Source organism: Pteronotus mesoamericanus, unplaced genomic scaffold (genome assembly GCF_021234165.1).
Source record: "Pteronotus mesoamericanus isolate MK-2021 breed Mesoamerican mustached bat unplaced genomic scaffold, CSHL_Meso_final contig_27, whole genome shotgun sequence".
Lineage (NCBI taxonomy): Eukaryota > Metazoa > Chordata > Mammalia > Chiroptera > Mormoopidae > Pteronotus > Pteronotus mesoamericanus.
In genome coordinates this window covers 14749151-14768881 of record NW_026555115.1, presented here as the reverse complement: position 1 = coordinate 14768881, position 19731 = coordinate 14749151, and the positions used below count along the sequence as shown (strand labels likewise).

The 19731-nt window shown below is 33.6% G+C and overlaps 1 pseudogene; it reads left to right on the top strand.

The window, feature by feature from the left end:
• Nucleotides 1-2554: 2554 nt before the first annotated feature.
• LOC129071642 (putative monooxygenase p33MONOX) overlaps nucleotides 2555-19731 on the top strand; it is a 29788-nt pseudogene continuing 12611 nt past the window's right edge.

Here is a 19731-nt window from a genome sequence, read left to right as displayed (position 1 = left end):
GCGGTGAAAGATAAATACCATTTAGTCTCACCTATAATGGAACGTAATCAGCAAAAAAAGCAAACAAGGAAAATATAACCGGCAACACTGAAAGAAAAAAGAAGCCGGCAGGGATCAGAGGGAGGGAGGGAGAAAGAGAGGGATGGGGTAGCAAGGAGGGGAAGGGGAAGGGTCAGATCAAGGAACAGATGTGAAGGACACATGGACGAAGCCAAGATGGGGAAGGATTCAGGGGAGGAAGTGGAGGTAGTTGGGGCAGGGTAAAGTTGTGGTGGGTGAATAGAGACATATATATTTGAACAAAAAAATTTAATTATTTTATATATTAATTAATTAACAATAGTATGGAAAAATATGATAAACCAATAAACTTTTGAGCAAAATAAGAATTATTGTATTAAAGATATTCACATGAGCAGCAGACAAGCAAAACAGTATTTAACATTTATCATAACAAAAAATGCAAATAAAAGCATGAAATATTATATTCTAACCATCAGAATATATTGAGTTAAATCTACAGACAATATCAAGTCTGACAAACATGTGCAGCAATCAGTGTGGATATGCACTGGTAGATTCAGATTAGAAAATTTATTGTCTGTATCATAAAATGTAGTTATATGACATTCTGTGACCCACTGTGACCCATCAGGTACATACCTAACAATATACAAATGAAATGAGTGCCAATGGCTTCCAAAATACTTGTATCATAACAGCTCTAAAATGGAAATCACTCAAACTTTCTTCAGTTGTGTAATGGACATCTAAGCTGTTGTATTTACACAATGACATATTACACAACAAAAACAAAAACTAATAGGTGCTACAACACATAAATCTCAATTACATAAGCTTAGGAAAAACATTTATTTAAAAAAATAAGATTGAAAAAATTAGTTATATTTGAATTACATTTACATTATATTTGTGAATTTTAGATTTTTAACTTCATGAAATAAAAAAAGGTTTTAAAACTTAAAGAAGTTCTGACAGAATATTTTTAGCATTTTATTGTACATTACAGTATACTAAACTTTATTTTCATATGCATTTATGTCTACAATAATAAAAATAATTAAATATATGCATGTATACAACCTCTGATGTTAATGTTTGCATAGAAACTTATCTGAAAATATCGATACCAAGTGATTAACAGTACATTTTTAATAAGATTTAACTGATAAGGTATTAATGAAGTTAGTTTTATTTTATGAAATTTCATGGCATTATTTTCAAAATAAAAATTATATTTGTAATATTAAAAAGTATTAATAATTTAATCTTGTGATATATATTTTTTAATTAGAAAACCAATAAAGTTTATTACTTAAATCAATTGTATAATAAGAAAATGATCACAAAGATAAAAATTGAAAAACTGACTCATATTTTACAGATTTAGAGGCTATTTTCAAAAGTAATTTGCTTTAGGCCTGTCTGGCGTGGCTCAGTGGACTTAGTACTGGTCTGTGAATGAAAAGGTTGCAGGTTCAGTTCCCACACAGGGAACATGCCTGGGTCATGGTCCAGGTCCCCAGTAGGAGGTGCACAAGAGGCAACCACACAGTGATGTCTCTCTTCTTCTCTTTCTCCTTTCCCATATCAAAAAAATAAATAATCGTTTTTTTAAAGTAGTGTTTTTACAAATTTGTGCTAATATTTCTATATGCTTTTAATTTTACTTTCCATTTGATTTTCAAACAATCAATAAGGTTGAGAATAGTAAAGATTTTGTAATGTTCTCTGAAGTCACAAACAATTACTGGTTGAATAGTGTTTGAAAGCATATATTTCTATTCTGTAAACAATGATCTTTCCAATTATGTCAACCTACCTTTGTTTATTTTTTTATCAATCCATTTGTTGAAAAGAGTGTATCCTGTATCTATAGAGATAGTAAATTACAAGTAGAGTTAAACAGTATTTAGATATTTAAACAAAAGTGGTCCATTATATAAAATATTTTTTCCCTGAAAATTTGCTATGGGTTAAATTTTAAAAAGTGGTTCACTTGTTTTTCATTTTTTCCATTCTCAACATTGATTTATTTTAAAGAAGTTTCAACATATTATAACATCTCTAAATATTTCAACACATATCTTTAAAAAAAAACAAAGACTGAAAAAATAACAAATGCCATTGTAAATAAGTCCTATTAGTACATATCAAATGCAATACTCAAATGTCTCTGGTTATCTCATAAAATTTTATACAGATGATTTGTTTGAATCAATAATCAAAATGAGGCCTATATACTGTGATTAGTTTGTTGGTAGGGAACATAAACTAATACAGCCACTATAGAAAACAATGTGAAGTTTCCTCACAAAATTAAGAATACAGTTACCATGTGAGCCAGCAATACTTCTTCTAGGTATCTTTCCCAAAAATTTGAAAACACTTATTCACAAGGATGTATACATATATGCTCCCCTATGTTCACTGCAGCATTATTCATGGTGGCCAAGACATGGAAACAACCTAAGTGTCCTTCTATAGATGATTGGGTAAAGAAGATATGGAGATATATATAATTCACGAGAACATGATGAACCTTGAAAATATCATAGTAAGTATAATAAGTCAGTCAGAAAAAGATAAGAACTATGTGATTTTACTTTTATGTGGGATATAAAACTGAAACTCAAATACACAGACAACAGTATGGTAGTTACCAGAGGGAAGGAGGATAGGCAAGTAGTAAAAGGTAAACGGGGCCACATGTATGGTGATGGAAGATTATTTGACTTTGAGTGGTGGACACTCAATTTCTAAATCCAATATTGTTTAATATAATTTGACTTTTTCATGGTTATACATCAAAATCTACAGCCCTCATCCTGATATCTGATGTCTTTCAAAATTAAGCTTTTCTTTGTATGCCTAATGTAATGTATGCCTTTTATTTTTCGCTCTTGACTGAAAAGACCACTCATTGCTCAAAATCACATCACACTGATGCCTGAGTCTTGCCTTAGTTTACATTACTTACTAAGTATAAATTGTCCTATTTTCCATTTCACTGTGTTAAGTTCACCAATATTGTTGGAGAGAGCAATTAAGAACATGTTGCCTCGAGTTGTCCCTTGAGCTTGATCCTGGTAATCAGAAACTTCTTACCCTAGCCTTGTGCATGGAATGTTCACTCTTCCCACTGTTACCACTGTGGAAGCTATTTCAAGGACATGGACTTGAGGGGGAAAGATGTTCTGACCATCTGGGTGGTGTACGTGATAAACTCAGTTAAGGTCTCTATATAAATTTAATATTCTCCTGGGCAGGTAAAGAGATCTATTCATATTGAGGCCACTCAAGATAAATCTCATAATTAGTTCCGTTGTTTGCTAAAAGTGTCACCTACCAATCTGGAATGATCTGCTTTTTTTTTTCAGTGTCTACATGCCCTCTCCATATAAGGGCCAGCTTGTAAACCCACAGTTGGTGAGCCAGCCAGGAGGCCAAGAAATGGGCCTTGGAAAAGAGGCATCTTTGGGTGAAATCCCAAGTTGGCCATCAACCTCTATGTGGGGAAGGGTGACGCCTATGTTTGAGGCTTGTGAACTACCACATAAACATGTGGATGCCATCATAAACATTAGCTGCTTCAATGTATCAATACATAGTGCACTGTGGCAAAAATGGGAAGCAAATGGCTGTTGCAGTGGATTGGCCTCTGCTTTCGACAGTCCTGGTGGCCACTGATGCCCAACTAGAGACTCAAGTTCAAGTTTGAAAATTAGAAGAATAACTGAGATTAGAGAAAGATAAGTGGTTGCCCATTACTCTGCTAGCTGCTGGGCTGGTAGACAAGGTGAAATAATGGAATAATGAGTTGGGAACTTTGGTGTGCCGGTTTGCAAAGCTAGAAGGGTATAAGTTGCCATGAATTGAAGTCTGAGTGCTTGTAATACAGACTGATTAAGACACTAAGAGGTAGAATCCTTGGAAATGCGATTGAAAATAAAACAGATGGAGTGCATCATGCAAGCCAACCTCTAAAACAAAAGGAGGTTTTAAGTAGTAATTACCCAAGGCTTCAGATAATAGAAAAATGTACCCAGAACTCCTAGGAGGAATACTGCATTCTTCCTTTATCTTTAAAGTTGTAAATCATATCACATCTTTTAAATATAAACACCTCAAGAGATAACTAAAACAATGTGCAAGATTGTCTGACACTGAAGAATAAAAAGAGGAAGAAACTTTTGAAATACAGACTGCTATAGCAGTTTTCTTGCCCCAAATCTGCTTTACAGCCTTCATAAGGTCACTTATCAAGGGTTAAAGTAATGAAATAAAATCTGAGGAGTGTCTGTTTGCTATGTTTGCATGTTTATGTATGTCTGTAGATATATGTCATGCATATGTGATTATTTTCTACTTGAGGGCATTAACAAAATTAATATGTAAAAAAGCTCTCTATATTTAGCTCAAATAAAAGTAAACTTTAATAAAAATAGTGTACTTATGTAAAACTGAAACTGAATTTTTTTTTAATCTGCTAAAAGGACAAAGTTTTCTTAGATTATTGATCTGTTTTGGATGGGATTGAAAAAAGTTTTTCTTTACCTTTTAGTAATCTGCCTAAAAAACAGAGTCTGTGTTTTATCAAAATAAGTTCCTGTGCTGCATGTTGCCTTATCAGGTCTTTGATTATTTAAGAAATCTATATCTTCTGTATTAAAAGTGCTCCACATTTTTACAACTATGTAATTTCATGTATTTGCCTTTCTCACTGTTGGGACTATACCCTAGGAATCCTGAAACACCAATTTAAAAGAACCTATGCACTTCTATGTTCATAGCAGCATTATTTACGGTAGCCAAGTGCTGGAAACAGCCTAAGTGCCCATCAATAGATGAATGGATCAAAAAACTGTGGTTCATTTACACAATGGAATACTACACAGCAGAAAAAAAAGAAGGAAGTCCTACTTTTCCCAACAGCATGGATGGGACTGGAGAGCATTATGTTAAGTGAAATAAGCCAGATAACAAAAGACAAATGCCATATGATCTCACTTATAAGTGGAACCTAATCAACAACAACATCAACCAAAAAACAAAAACAAAAACAAAAAAACAACTGCAAACAAATGAGCAAAATAGAACCAGAGACATAGAAATAAAGAACAAAATGACAGTGATCAGAGGAGCAAGGGGTTGGGGTTAATTTGGAAAAGCAGGGGAAGGGACAAATCAAAGAACACGAATAGAGGACTTATAGGCATGGACAATAGGGTGGGAATTGACTGTGGGGGTTGGGGCAGGGGAGAGCAAACAGAAAAGAAAGTGGGACAACTGAACAATAATAATAAATAAAGGAGACAGGGTTGTTGAAAATAGATAAGGCAAGGTGAAAATAAAAAATAACATAAATTTTGTGTCATGTTTGTTAAGCAATAAATATTGCTTCACAGTGACCTAGGATCTTATTTAATCAGATATTTTAAAACCTTTTGATATCTTGATAAGCTTCTCCAGAATAAATTCTAAGCGAAATCTTATTGACCTTTAACTAACACTGGAATTTTCTCCATGAGGACTGTGGAAAATCTCAAAAGATGTGTTCTCTCCCCTTATAAAAGTGATGCAGCATTTTAAAAAATAGACTTATTTGATAGATTTAATTATATGAGAAGCACTGTTAAATAATAAGTAATGTTAAACTTTTTTTTAGAAAATATTAGTATGAAATCTCTAAAACTTGATTCATCCTGGTATAATGTTATCAGTCATAATTCTATAGATGTTGAAGAAATAAGCAATTTTGCTTGTCAACTGAATTATAATAAACTTTCATCAAATCTTGAACCATGGTTATTTTTAAGTCCATTGTCATTTACAAAGTTATTGTTTCACTCAGACATTTCTGCAAAAGTGTTTCTGCAAAAGTTATTCATGTTAAAGAGACTCATGGAAAACTTAACAAGTATAGATTTCAGATAACTTAGATCAATTTGCCTTCATGTGGGAGGGGCAACAATAAAACTTTTAAGTGCCACCCCATGGGTACCTGAACAGCTCCACAATATGTCACAGGACTGCAGCCTAAAATCTCCGTTTTCTCCTTCCTCATATCAATAAAGTGTGTCCATAACATTGATGACATAATTTTAACATGTAAAGACAGGCTTCTGTTGCTGGATAATCTTCAGACTTTGCTGGAACATCTGAGATGAAGATGGGAAAAAAGTCCACAAAAAATTCAGATCCTAGATGCTGCTGTAAAGTTTTTGAAGTCTTTTGGTCAGGTAAGATGTTCATTATCCTAGAAGAAATGATTAATAAGGTTGAAGCTTTTGTGTAGCCTATTTGGGGTTTTGGAGAACTTTCATTCTCCACCTGGCACAGTGCCTTTGTTCTTTATCCTAATGAATCACAAAGGACAAATGTGAGACTGGAGTCAGTGCAAAAATTATCCTTCAAGAAGGCCAAAATAGTAATGATGCCAATTAAGCTCTGAACATCTCCATGCAGGAGTACCTTGTGAGTAGGTGTGGTCATGACTCTGAATGGTATGCTTCACAAATGGCAGAGAAAACGAAGTAGAATACTCTTAGGACTTTGGTCCCAACATACAGAAAGGGAACAGAAATCCAATATACTCCACTGATCAACAGTTCCTCACAGTGTACACAGAACTTTGCCTGGTAAAACCTCTCACTAAGGAACAACTTACTATTGTAAAAATTTTCCATCCTACCCAATGCACACCCAATGGAATATTATTTATCCATAAAAGAAATGCACTTTTGATGTATGCTACATGTATGCACCTTGAAAATATGGTAAGTGAAATAAACAAGACACCAAAAGACCAATATGGTATGGATTCCACTTATATCAGGCACCTAGAATGTTCACATTTATAGAGTCAGAAAGTAGAACAGAAGTTACCAGAAATTGGGGGGTGGGGGGCACAAAATGGGGAATTATTTTTTAATGAGTACAAAGTTTATGTTGAGGATGATAGAAAAATTTTGGGTGTAAATAATGTTGATGGTTATACAGTGGATGTTTTTAATGCCACTGAATTATATACACTTAAAAATGGTTAAAATTTTAAATATTGTTGTGTATATTTTACCACTATAAAAATTACATGTATTATAAAATACTTATATAAGCCTTTAAAGTTAAAGCAGTTCTATATACAATGTGGAACTTATATAGTCATGAATAGCCAAATCTGAATATAAATTCTAAAGATGCAGAATAGGTTTTTTTAAAATTAATTTTTAATAAGGTTTTATTTATTTTTTTTTAGAGAGGGGAAAGGGAGGGAGAAAGAGAGGGAGAGAAACATTGATGTGTGAGAGAGACATCGACTGGCTGCCTCTCACATGTGTTCCAGCTGGGGACTGGGCCCGCAACCCGGGCATGTGTCCTGAATGGGAATCGACCCAGTGAACATTCCCTTTGCAGTATGATGTTCAACTAACTGAGCCATGCCAGTCAAGGCCAGAAAAGGCTTTTTAACAGTCACTTGGTAGGCCACTGCTCTGAAACATCTGTTCATTATAAGAAAATCAGCACTGATTGTTAAACTACACTGGAAACAATATATTTAGTTATTTTTCCCATTTGAAAAAGTAAGCCAAGAATTGAGGATGTTCATCTTTATAATTTGCATCTATAAAAGGCTGTTGCATCTGTATATTCAGAGGCAGAAAGTCCTAATATTTGCAATCAAAAATACTAATTTAATACTTCCCAATCCTGATATCTCCTGTTGTTGTTCCATTGTATTTCCTATCACAAATACTACCAGCATCTGATTTTTTCCTCCCTTTGTCCAACTCACCGATGACCCACACCCCATTTTATGGACCTAAGAACATCCTAATTATCATCACCACTTCTAAAAAAAAAAAAGAAAAAGAAGAAATATGGTTCAACAACCCACATGTGCCATGGCTCAAACTGCCATGTTGACTAAGTAACATGGCTATTTGCAGCAGAGAAGCACCCTCTCCACCATCGCAGTGTCTCTAAAATGCTCTACCACTAGGATCTGTACAGCATGTAGAACCTTCAAATGTTTTGCCCCTATTTCTGCTGCAGCTTCTGTTACCTGTATAATAGGGAGAAAAGGAAATTCTCTCTGATGCTTAAAAATAGACTAAGAAGACAGGAGAAAGGTTGATTTTTTTTGCAAATATAAATTAATAGACAAATAGTGAGAATTACCAATAAAAAAGAAGTGCACTCAAGTAAAATTATAAATGAAAGAAGAGGCACTAAAATTTATACAACATGAACACAAAAAATATCATAAGAAGCAACTATGAGCAATCATATAGGAACCTAAAAAATGGATAAGCTTGTAAACTATATATTTAACAAAAATAAATAATGAGGAAAAAGAATATATGCACAGACTCATTCTAAAACAAACCAAAAACTTTTAAGGAGATTGAATCAGTAAGCAACCATCTTCTAACAAAGAAAAATGTAAGACCAGATGGCTTCACTGGTAAACTTTACAAAACATTTAAGTATACATGAATATCAATACTCTTCAAAGAAAAAAAAATAAAAAAGAAGAGGGAACAATTCCGAATTCCTTTCACAAGGCCATAATTTCCCTGATACTAAAATCAGATGAAGACAAAATAAAACCACAATAAAATAAAATTAAAAGTCAATATCCCTAATTAAAATTCATGCAAAAAATCCTCAACCAAATATTAGGAAACTAAATTTAACAAAGTATTAAAAAAATCATACACTATGATCAAGTAGGACTTACACAATGATCTCAGGATGGTTCAGCATTTGTAAATCCATCAATGTTATATACTATATTATAAAATAAAGAATACAAATTATGTTAGCATTTCAAGAGTTGCAGAAAATCATTTGACAGATTAAACATCCCTTAATATTAAAATTCAACAAAGTATGTATAGAGGGAATAAATTTCAGCATAATAATGAATACATATGAAAAGCTCAGAGCAAATTTTATACATAAAGATAAAAAGCTGAAAGTTTGTCCTTTAAGAAAGAATAGCAGAGGTATGCTCACTCTTACCCATTTTATCGAACATAGTATTGGAAATCTAACCAGAGAAATTCAACAAGGTGGGAGGACATTTAAATCACAAAGGAAGAAATAAATTTTTCTCTACTTGCTGATGATATATATTTTATATCAAAAACCCAGAAGAGTCCACCAAACATCAGTTAGCACTAATTTATGAATTCAGTAAAGTTGATGGAAATAAAGTCTGTATGTAAAAATCAGGTGTGTCTCTAAACTTACAACAAAATATCAGAGAAAGCAATTGAGAAAAATGTCTTAGAGTTGCAAAACTAATAAAATGTTTAAAAAGAGATTTAATAGGGGTGGAGGATCCTTACAATGAAAATTATAATACACTAATGAAAAAAATTGAAGAATATAAATTAATGAAAATATATTCTATGATCACAGAGTGAAATAATTAATACTGTTAAAAGTTACACCACCCAAGGAATCTATAGATTCAGTGCAATCTGTAAAAATCCCAATGGCAGGTGTTTTTTGTGTTTTTTTTTTGTTTGTTTTTTTTTTTACAAAAATGAAGTGATTCTAAAATTTGTATGGAACCATAAAAGATCCCAAATAGCCAAAGAAATCTTGAAATACAACATACTCGAGGCATCACATTCCTGATACAAAATACATTACAAAGTTATAATAATAAAAACAGTGTGGCACTGACATAAAAGACATATAACTCAATGAAACAGAAGAGAAAACCCAGAAAAATCTCACACATGCACAATTAATTATCTTATTACAAATGAGCCAAATATATAAAAGGGGGAGAGAATAGTTTCTTCAATAAATTCTGCTGAAAAACCAGATAGCCTCATGCAAAAAAATGACATTGAACCCCTTATTTTACACCATACACAAAAATCAACTCAAAATGGATTAAAGACCCAAATATAATATTGGAAACTATAAACTCTTAGAAGAAGGCACAGAAGGTAAGATCCTTAACATTAGTCTTGTAAATACTATTAAAATTTGACACTGAAAACAACAAAAGCAAAAAGAAACAAGCAGGACTACATCAAACTAAAGACCTTTTGCAATGTAAAGGAAACCATCAAAAAAGAAAAATGAAAATTTTGCAAATCCTACTTCTACAAATTAGTTAAAGTAAAAAGTACAAAAAGAACTCATCTAACCTGATAGCAAAAAATAAAAATAAAAATACTATGATTAATAAATGGGCAGAGAGTATAAATAGTCATTTTTCCAAAGAAAACATATAACGGTCAGGAAGTACATCGAAAGCTATTCTACATCACTAATTAGAGAAATACAAATCAATCAAAATGATATATTTACATCTATTAAAATCATTGTAAAAAACACAAACAAAAACAAACATCAAAAAATAAGTTCAGAAAGGATGTATAGAGAAGGGAATCCTTGTGTATTGTTGGTGGGAATTTAAATTGGTATAGCCACTATGAAAAACATTATGGATGTTCCTTAAAAAATTAAAACTAGAACTAACGTATGATTCAACAGTTCCACTTCTAGACATATACTCAAGTAAATAAAATGACCATTTAGGGAATATATCTTCTTCCCCATGTTTATTGTAGTATATTTAAATTAGCTGAGACATGGCAACAACCTGTGTCCTCTGAAAGATGAATGGATAAAAAAAATGTGATATATATAAAATATACATACACTTGTATTTATATATATATTTATATATAAAGAAAAAGTGACACGTTTGTGTGTATACACACATATATATACATACACAATCTGCAGCTGTCTGCATCTTGCGCTGGGTTTGGAGGTGCTCTAGCGAGGCCAGGCTGTGAGCCAAGGCCAGCTGATGCTAGTACTGGGCTTGAGGTCACTTAGCAAGTTGTGGGGGCTCACTAGGGCCAGTTGCTATTTGTTTGAGAGTATTTAGGAAGATCAGAAGCATGTGTGATGACAAGTCATTTGTACAGAAAACTCAATGTTAATTGTTTTGGTGCACTCATTATTTAAACGGGCTGGAGGCTCAGGGAATCACCAGGAAGAGGCAAACAGTTTGAGCCAGGTTGATGGAGTCTCAGATATGATGCCCACTGCACTCTGTGGCTCTGTCAGGGGGATTGCTCAGAAGAGGAACAATGGCCTCTGCCAGAAGTTCTGTCTTAAAGAAAGCTGTCCTCTAACTTTTGTCCTAATGCCAGACACTTCAGTTCCTCCCCATATGTCACTGATGCATTTCGATATGTTGTCCAGGTGCTGGAGTTCAGCAGGAGTCTGATAAGTTTGTGTGCAGGCTACTTAAATGGAATTTCCTTGGAATCCAATAGTTTCTTCCACCAGTTCAATCTCCACTAGTTTTCACAGCCAGAATCCATAAAGTCTTAAGCTTCCTGGCACTGGAAACCTGGGCTGGGGGGCCTAGTGAGGGGCAGGGACCCATCGTTCCCTAGATATCCCTCCCAATTCTTATCTGCCACATGTGGGTGTAAAGCCAGCCTGTTTCACATCTCCACGTCGTCTCCCCTCCTACCAGTCAGGATGAATGTGGTTTCTTCTTTAATTCCATGATTGCAGGATATCTACTTAACTCAGCTTCTGCTGGTTCTGAGTGATAGTTGTTCTATATTTTAGTTGTAATATTGATGTGGCTCTTCAAGGAGGCAGCCATGTTTACATAGACCACCATCTTGGAGATCTTTCCTGAAATTGTTGCTAATCTTAATCAAGGTGTACTGTTTTTTTTGTTTTGTTTTGTTTTGTTTTGTTTTTGAAAATGAAGCAATTTTTAATTATCTTGCAAATGTAGCTTCAAAGTAACAGTCTGGAATTTTTCAATCAATTTCTATGTCCGCTTTATTGTTTTCTCACAAAAAGCTTTTGTTTTTTTTTTTTTGTTTTTTTAAAATTTATTTTAATTTCTTTTTTCAAATACATTTGTCTCTGCCTCCCCCCACCCACTTTCCCTTGCCCCCTCCCTCCTTTCCTCCCTCAGCTCTTCCCCTTTGGTTTTGTCCATGAGTCCTTGCTATATGTTCCTTAACTTTCCCCTTCCCTTCCTTTTCCCCGCCCCCCTCCCTCCTTCCCTCTTGTCTCTGTTGGTTTCTTTTCCTTTCAGTGTTGCTGGTCTTATTGTTGAGTGTAAAATACACAATGAATTTTTACGCAGTGAACAAAAAATGAATTTTGATAAAAATATTTACTATCTCCTTAATAATTTTATATTGATTACATGTTAAATATTACAGAGTTAAATAAAATATTTTATTGAATTTAATTTTACCTATCACAACTTATTTATTTATTTATTTATTTTATTGTTGTTCAGGTACAGTTGTACCGACTTTTTTCCCATTGCTCACCCCTACCTTGTCCCCCCACTGCCAACTCAATCACCCCCAATATTCATGTCCATGCTTGCCCCTTCTCCTTCTTTCCCCAGTTACCCCCCGCATCTAGTAACTGTCAGTTTGTTCTCATTTTGAAGTCCCTGGTCCTATTTTTCTCACTTTGTGTTCTTGATTAGATTCCACTTAAGGTGAGTTCACATGACTTTCACTGCCTGGCTTATTTCACTTAGCATAATGCTCTCTAGTTCCATACATGCTGTTGTGAAGAGTAGGAGTTCCCTCTTTCTTTCACCTGCATAGTATTCCATTGTGTAAATGTACCGCAGTTTCTTGATCCACTCATTAAACTGATGAGCACATAGGCTGTCTCCAACACATGAAATTGTAAATAATGCAATGAACATTGGAGTGCATAGGTTCTTTTGAATTGATGATTCAGGATTTTTAGGGCATATTCCCAGCAGTGATATCACTGGATCAAGAGGTAGTTCAATCTTTAATTTAGAGGAAACTCCATATTGTTTTCAAGAGTGGCTGTACCAGTCTGCATTTCCACCAACAGGGTTCCCTTTTCCCACAACCTTGCCAACATTAGTTTTTTGTTGATTTATTAATGATGGCCATTCAAACCAGTGTAAAGTGATATCTCATTGTGGTTTTAATTTGCATTTCTCTAATGTCTAGTGATGCTGAGCATCCTTTAATATGTCTCTGGGCCCTGTTTTTGGCCTCCCTGGAGAAGTAATTGTATTGCCTGTCATCCTGGTATGGACTCATGTGAGTTCTTTAGATATTTTGGAGATCAAACCCTTGTCTAAGGTATCATTGACAAATATATTTTCCCATGCTTTTGGCTCCCTTTCCATTTTATTGATGTTTTCTTTAGCCATGCAGAAGCTTTTTAGTTCGAAATAGTCCCATTTGTATATTCTTTCCTTTATATCCCTTGCCTAAGGGGATATATCGGAGAACAGGTGCATTTGAAAATAATGTATATTTTGTTTCTTTGGGGTAAAAGGTTTTGTATATATGAGTTAAGCCCATTTGATCTGGTGTGTTATTCACTGTCACAATGGCCTTGTAGATTCTTAGTTTGGAAGATCTACCCATTGATCACAGTGGGGTGTTAAAGTCCCCTACTATGAGTGTGTTGCTGTCTATCTCTTTCTTGAAGTCCTGCAAGATTTCCCTTATATATTTGGGTGCTCTGATGTTGGATGCATATATATTTACAATAGTTATATCGACCTGATGGATTCTTTCCTTTAGGATTATGAAATGACCTTCTTTGTCTCTTCTTATGGCCTTTGTTTTGAAATATATTTTGTCTGATATAAGTTGCCGCCCCTGTTTTTTTCCTAACACTTTGCTTGGAATATTTTTTTTCCAACCCCTCACTTTCAAAAGTCTATGTAGATCTTTTGTTCTGAGGTGGGTCTCTTATAGACAGCATATATACCGTTAGGTTGCTATCACTGACCTGGCTGTCCTCTCATGTTGCCTCTGTAGCATCGATGGTTTCTGGTACCAGGCCCAAGGACTTTCTATGGCTGCCTATAAAACCACCTTACAACCTGTTTTTAAGTGTCCTCTGCACACTTTGGCTTCTGAACTTCATATCAGCTAAGATTCTGTTGGCTATTCACTTTGTTGGAAGATCAACTAAGTGTCTCAGTTGGGTGCATGAGCAAGTGGGGTCAGCTTCCACCTACGTTGCTGTCATCTTTTCTATCTCTACTACTTACTTTTTAAATATGTTGATTAGAAAGTTTAAAATTGCATATGTAGCTTTTATTTGTGGCTCACATTTGACTTCTGTTTGACAACACTAGCTAAAATCTACATAGTTGTCCATTAACCGAGAACTAGAGCTGTTTCTCTTAATTTAAGTCCATGTTGACTATCTCTGTACATTGAAGCTTAAGAAGAAATCAAATTGTACACAATCAAGTGACAACAAAGTCAATCTTTATTTTCAGAAATTGTATAATATATTATGCCTTTAATACTTTAATAATTTGACTTATTTATGAAGATGGACAGCATAGGACAGGCAATTTTTCTATCTTTGCGATTTTGGAGGCAACATCTACTTATTAATTATTATATTAATTTATTACATTAATTCCTATTTACATTGATTTCTATTTAAATCAATTGATATTTGTAAATCCCCTTAAGACAGAATGAGTGAAAGGATGAAGTTCTCAGTGACAATCTCACTTTTAAAACTTTGTGAAATGCATATGATACATCAAAGTATAAGTTGTCATTACATGAAAAGTCACTGTGAAACAAGGCTCTGGTCTTAATAGTCTTTTTTTCCGATCATTTCCTATGTATATTTTGCAACACAAAAATAAAGGTATGATTTGTTCCCCATTCTGCTAGATTCAGTCTTGCAACTGATAGAAGTTTATTTTTATCTTAATATTGGAGGTTGCCCCTAGCACTGCTGAATAATTAAGGACCATGTTTCCTATAGTACCTCAATAATAAGAGACTGAGGCCTTTTTAAATCATTAGTTAATAACAGAGCACAGAGTTAAAGTTGCTGCTTAGAAAAATAATAACTTTTTATTGAGTGAAATTGGAATTTCTATTTGTACATTTTGTCCCCTAAATTTGCAATTTCCTTGATCGTGGGAGTCCCCATCTCACTATCATCCTGGCTGTTGCAGATGAATAAATGAGTTGTTCCAGACACACTTGGTCTGCCAGGAGAAAGGGGTGGTGATTTCCTCTAGTGGAAAATTCCCCAAGCCCTTCTCTGAAGTGGCTTTTTATTGAGCATGATATGTGCGGGGCTATATAGCATGCATGCAAAGCTTGTCAATCCATATCAAAAGGCTATAGATAATAATTGAAGAAACATAGAGATCTGTCTTAGATCAGGGCCTGTCAGACATGCTGATGCCAGATGGTCGTTAAGGCATGGCTCTGGGGCTCAAGAATTTTATCCCTGATGTGAAGTCAAATACCTGGTTTTTCCTTATCAGGTCAGTGTAAAGCAGAGCAAGCTTCAGTAGATACAATGCATCCTTTAGGCCAGATTTCCCTCAGGAACCCTCAGTGTTAGCATCAGATCATGACTGTCTCCCAGCATTCCCAGCTTTCTGGTCAAGACTTACAGGTCGTTTTTCAAGACCTGGCTTGCTCAGGGCTATAATTCCCAATACCACACAAAGTGGTCATCAACACTTGATATTCCAGCATCAACGTGAAAACCCATAGACATCTTGCAACATAGGTGGTGCACATCTAACAGTTCAAGGGGACCTGTAAGTGAACATCACATTTACCTGTATGTCTCTGGTAAATAATTTCTCAACAACATTAATCTAAGTATAGACCCTTCATGAAGACTCCTAGTTAACTATTACACTCTTCCAAGATCTAAGATATAAAGCATTCTTTAGTCTAATTGCTTCTGTTACATCCCATTTTTAATTCTTTGTGACCCACATGAGCATTTTAGTCTGTGACAATTCATGATCCGAAGTGCGGTATGTCAGTCATGACAGGACTGAAAATCAGCCACTTCTCTGAAATTCTTTCAGGCTGACAGCAGGAGGAAAAAAAAAAATACCTCTTCGGTTTCTATGTAGTGCAGCTACACAAACCAAAGGACATAGGTATTCAGGGTCATATGGGTTAACAAAATATTGTCAAAGGAGCATACTGTCAGTTTGTATACAAAAACATTTCTTTTTATTACTTCATTAATCTAGCTTATTTCATCATATTTTTATTTTGTAGTTCACATAAGAAAACATTTTAACTAACTTTCTCCAATGTAAAATTTAATAAATGACCATACCTAACTCCAACAAATCCATTGTTATTCTATTATAGAGTCATATCCCTTTTCTTCAGAGCAGCTATGGTTTTTTTTAAATCATAACTTTGTTTAATTAAATACCTATTTCCATTTTCCATTAGACTCTATATTCCAAGAAGAGTCTTATCTAGTTCTTTTTTTTTCCATTTTATCTCCAACCTCAACATAATGTTTATAATATGAATGGTGCAACAAATTTGTGTGATAAATATTACTGAATCCAGAAGAGATAAGCTGATTCATATAGAAATGTGGATTATGCCACAGTAGGCTGATCAGAAGGGATCAGGATAAGATTTATTTGGGCAACGGAAGTCTAGCAGACTTCAATGTAGAATTGCAAGGGAAGGTCCAAGCATTTCTATAGTCAGGTTACCCAGGAGCAGAATCAATAAATTATAATGCATAACTCTATAAGACATCCATCTCTATGAAATTATTTTTTACATTAACATTTTAACCCACTACATATGCTCTATTTACTGGAGTTTACTTGCCCATTCTGATAGGATCATTTGCTTCTTTTTATTAGGATCTTTGTTATTATTGCTAATTTAGGGGAAAAAAAAGTCTTTTCAAATAATTAAAGGTCAATTTAAGTACTCTTTAAAATAAAATTAAAAGCTGCAATGCGCTAATTATCTGATTATTTATTTTTCTGAAGTGATATTTGTTCATGGCTTCCTTTTATAGATTTTTTTTTAATCTGTGTGTTTGCCTATATTGATGTCTCTATTCCTGTCTAGGTTTAAAGAGAAGGGGAGCATCATGGAAAGACAATTTCAAGTGTTTTTTAATGATATTAACCTCTTATACAATTAGTAAATAAAGTCAAAGCTGAAAATCAACAAAACACATTATCTATTCTTAATGTCCTTCTCTAACTACTACCAATAACATTATGCACTGATACACACATTATAGTAGTAATCAGCATTTCTGTTAATTATTTTTAGCTTTTATGTATAAAAAAGTTCAAACACAAGCCCATTAACTAAGATTTCTTAGAACTTAAATTCCATGAACAGGAAACATGAGTTAAATTAATTTTTTTCTAAAAGTATTGAATAAAAACTCAGTTTTTACTTATGGCCAAACAATTAAGAAAGAAAGAGAAATCTCTAAATATGAGAAACAAAGAGAAGAAAGTATAATTGTTTACATTTTTGTGAACATGTGTGTTGAGGGGTAGCATGTTTAAAAATTTAATTATGTAGCAAAATGCTTAGCCTCAGATATTAATGTTCATACAGTACTTAGAGAGGAAATGTTTAATAGCATGATTAGAAAACAAAATTTAATTATTGTGTTTTAATGGCTTACACTTTTATTATAAATAATTCTAAGAAAACAACAATAACAACAACAATAAAACTGCTGTGAGTACCTTCCTTTAACCCCTAAAATACACCCCTTATCCTTCTTTACCCTACTATCCTCCAGAACCCTAACCTGTGAGAACCGTAAGAACTGATTTGTTTGCATTCTGGATTTAGATTGTGATTTACCAAGAGGAGTACAAGAAAGAAAATGAAGTAACTTCATGCTGCTTTCCATAGTGGCTGCACCAGTCTGCATTCCCACCAACAGTGCACAAGGGTTCCCTTTTCTCTGCATCCTCCCTAACATTTGTTTTTTGTTGATTTATTGATGACAGCAATTTAGACATGTGTGAGGTGATATATCATTGTGATTTTAATTTGTATTTTCCAATGATTTTGATGCTGAATATTTATTCAGATGTCTCTTGGGCATCTGTATGTTTTCTTTAAAGAAGTGTCTATTTAGGTACTTTGCCAGTTTTTAATTGAATTTTTGAATTTTTGGTATTGAGTTGTATGAATTCTTTATAATTTTTGCGTATTACCTTTATTAGATGTATTATTGGAGAATATGTTCTTCTATTTAGTAGGTTGTCTTTTTCTTTCATTGATGGTTTTCTTTGCTATGCAAAAATAAAATTAGTTTAACGTAGTGTCATTTGCTTATATTTTCATTTCTTTCTTTTGGCAAAGGAGATATCATGCTATGAGAAATGTCTGAGATTTTACTGCCTATGTTTTCTTCAAGGATTTTTATGGTTTCAAGACTAACTTTTAACTCTTTAATATATTTTGAGTTTATTCTTGTATGTGGTTGAATAAGGTGGTCTCATTTCATTTTTCTGCATGTATCTGTCCAATTTTCCCAACACCATTTATTTAAGACTCTTTACTCAATTGTATGCTGTTGTCTCTTATGTAAAATATTATTGCCTGTAAAGGTGTGGGTTTTTCTGGACTCTCTTATCATATTCCATTTATCTACATGACTGTTTTTATGCCAGCACCATGCTGATTTGATAACTATGGCCTTAGAATATAGTTTCATATTAGGTAGCATAATTGATCCTGCTTTGTTCTTCTTTCTCAAGATCACTGCTACTGTTTGGTGTCTGTGGTTCCACATAAATCTTTGAAATATGTGTTCCAATTTTGTAAAATACACCATTTTGTTAGAAATTATGTTGAATCTACAGAATGCTTTGCATCTTGTGGATATTTTAATGATGTTAATTCTTTCTGTCTCTGTCAGGGTATATCCTTCCACTTATTTGTACCTTCTTCTATTCATCTTTAGTGTCTTATAATTTTCTGAGTACAGGTCTTTTACATCCTTGTTAAATCAATTGTATTTCTTAATGCACTTGTAAACGGGGTTGTTAACTTAGGTTCCCTTTCTGACAGTTCATTATTGGTGTATAAAAATGAAACTTGTGTCTGATAGTTATTTTGTCTTCTGCTACTATACTGAATTAATTTATCAGATCTAAGTGTTTTTGTTTGTTTTTTTGGTGGGATCTTTAGTGTTCTCTATATACAGTATTATGTCATTTGCAAATGATGACAATTTTACTTATTCCTTGCTAACTTGGCATTTATTTCTTCTTATATAAGTAGTGTATTTGGAACTTCCAATATTATGTTGAGTAAGAGTTGTGAAAGCAGACATCTCATCTTATTCTTGATCTTAAGGTAAACACTTAATTTTTGCCCATTGAGTATGATGTTCGCTGTAAGTTTGCCATATATGGCCTTTAATATGTTGAGTTATGATCCCTCTCTTACCACTTTGATAACTGCTTTATTGTAACTTGGTGCTAGATTTTATTTAATACCTTTCCTGCATCTATTAATGATTATTTGCTTTTTATTTTTCATTTGCTTTTTATTTTTCATTTGCTTTATGTGATGTATCTTGTTTATTGAGCTGTAGATACTGTACCAACCTCTTTTTCTGGAATAAATCTCACTTGATCATGCTGTACGATCTTTTTAATGCATTTCTGGATCCAGTTTGCTTATATTTTTGGAGGATTTTAGCACCTATGTTCATCAGGAATACTGGCCTATAATTTTTATTCTTTGTAGTATCTTTATCTGGTTTTGAAATTAGGATAACCACGGCCTCAGTAAATGAACTTAGGTGTCTTTCTTTGTCTTAATTTTTTCGAAAAAATTGAAAAGGAAAGGTGTTGGTTTTTTTACA